Genomic DNA, 2,618 nt, shown 5'->3' with positions numbered 1-2,618 from the left:
ACTCACTACCAAGACAACCCCAAAGAGAAGCACTTATGAACACAATAATCATCTGTGTCTCCATTTGAGGTGATCTGAATGTGATTACAATGACATCCATCTTCATTTGCAGTCTGTAGCAATGTCACGTTCAACTGCCCCAACAAGTAGCACTTACTGAATTCAACAATCAAGTCACTGGTAAGTGAGTATATGAATGACTTACCGAAGCAATCATGTATCCAGAGACACAATCTAGAATGAATTATAACACATTTTAGTATTGTCCAACTAGTAATACAACGTAAAATAGCTGTTACTGTTAAGTCTTTAGATAAAATACTGGGATTCAGTTTTCAGAAAAACAACCCCATAGATTAGCACTAACTAAAATCAATCCAATGCCAATACTTGAGATAGACCAACGTCAAAGTCTTACAATAAGCAGCCTTCTTTACTCATGATCTTCTCCATGGTACCGAAGTTTCTTCTGGCATCTTCTGTGTTGTGGAAGTGGTTCCTTACACAGAGGTGCCATCTTAAATACTGAATGCAGTCATTTCCACTCAACTCCACCTTCTTTTTGATAAAGTTTCAGTGGTCTTGTCTATTGTAATTAATGAATGGCTTCATGAATAGACAACCATCATCCCAATGTATGCCCACAGCAGTCTATGAGTGGTCAATTAGAGTCCAATAACTTTCTTTGGAGCAACTCCTTTGTCCTCCAGATAGAGCTAATTCATCAATAGAAAGTACCAGTTAGTGCTGAATATCTATTCCAAAACCCCCATTCTTTTATTTACTTAGCTAGTGGTGGACAACTGGTGAAATGTACTTGTTCTGCATGTGTTAGTGTCTGATGATGATGTCACTACCAAGACAACCCCAAAGAGTAGCACTTATGAACACAACAATCATCAGTGTCTTCATTTGAGGTGATCTGAATGTGATAACAATGACATCCATCTTCATTTACAGTCTGTAGCATTGTCATGTTCAACTGCCCCAACAAGTAGCACTTACTGAATTCAACAGTCAAGTCAATACTAAAGTTAGGGTAGTAGTAATAACATTTTAGCATTGTTCAACCAGTAACCAGGAAGAATATCCTTTTAAAAACTTTCTTCTTGGAGGAAATCCTGGACTTCAGAGGTCACCAAAACTACCCCAACAAGTAGCACTTATTGCATACATGACTCAAGTCAGTGCTTGTGTTTGGGTAGTTTTGCTGTCAGACGATTTCATTTTACTAGTGTTGGGAAGAATTGTGAAATAGACTGTCTCTGCATTTATTCAGAGATATGTCTGATGATAAACTCACTACAAAGACAACCCCAGAGAGAAGCACTTATGAACACAACAATCATCAGTGTCTCCATTTGAGGTGATCTGAATGTGATTACAATGACATCCATCTTCAGTTAGTCTGTAGCATTGTCATGTTCAACTGCCCCAACAAGTAGCACTTACTGAATTCAACAATCAAGTCAATGCTAAAGTTAGGGTAATGGGAATGACTTAGAAAACATTTCAGCATTGTTCAACCAGTAACCAAGGAGAATATCCCTTTAAACATTTCTTTATGGAGGAAATCCTGGACTTTAGAGGTCAGCAAAACTACCCCAACAAGTAGCACTTACTGCATACATAACTCAAGTCAGTGCTTATTGATTGGGTAGTTCTGCTGCCAGATGAATGCATTTTACTAGTGTTGGGAAGAATTGTGAAATATCCTGTCTCTGCATTTGTTCAGATATATGTCTGATGGTAAACTCACTACAAAGACAACACCAAATAGAAGCACTTATTTACACAATAATCAACAATGTCTCCATTTGAGATGATCTGAATGTGGTTACAATGACATCCATCTTCAATTAGTATTTAGCATTGTCATGTTCAACTACCCCAACAAGTAGCACTTACTGAATTCAACAGTTAAGTCAATGCTAAAGTTAGAGTAATAAGAATGACTTAGCAAAACTAGCATTTATCCAGAGACACAATCTAGAATGAATTATAACAGATTTTAGCATTGTCCAACTAGTAATACAACGTAAAATAGCTGTTACTGTTAAGTCTTTAGATAAAATACTGGGAATCAGTTTTCAGAAAAACAACCCCATAGATTAGCACTAACTAAAATCAATCCAATGCCAAAACTCGAGTTAGACCAAAGTCAAAGTCTTACAGTAAGCAACCTTTGTTGCTCATGATCTTCTCAGTAGTACAGATGTTTCTTCTGGCATGTTGTGTTGTGTTGTGGATGTGGTTCCTTACACAGATGTGCCATCTTAAATACTGAATGCAGTCATTTCCACTCAACTCCACCTTCTTTTTGATCAAGTTTCAGTGGTCTTGTCTATTGTAAGTAATGAATGGCTTCATGAATAGACAACCATCATCTCAATGTATGCCCACAGCAGTCTATGAGTGGTCAATTAGAGTCCAATAACTTTCTTTGGGGCAACTCCTTTTTCCTCCAGATAGAGCTCATTCAGCATTAGAAAGTACCACTTAGTGCTGAATATCTATTCCAAAACCCCCATTCTTTTATTTGTTTAGCTAGCTGTGGGACAACTGGTGAAATGTACTTGTTCTGCATGTGTTAGTGTCTGATGATGAACTCACTACCA

The sequence above is a fragment of the Etheostoma spectabile genome, unplaced genomic scaffold, assembly GCF_008692095.1.
Source record: "Etheostoma spectabile isolate EspeVRDwgs_2016 unplaced genomic scaffold, UIUC_Espe_1.0 scaffold00000697, whole genome shotgun sequence".
NCBI classification, from domain to species: Eukaryota; Metazoa; Chordata; class Actinopteri; order Perciformes; family Percidae; genus Etheostoma; species Etheostoma spectabile.
The sequence above is the reverse complement of the archived record's forward strand: the minus strand, read 5'-3'. Positions refer to the sequence as shown.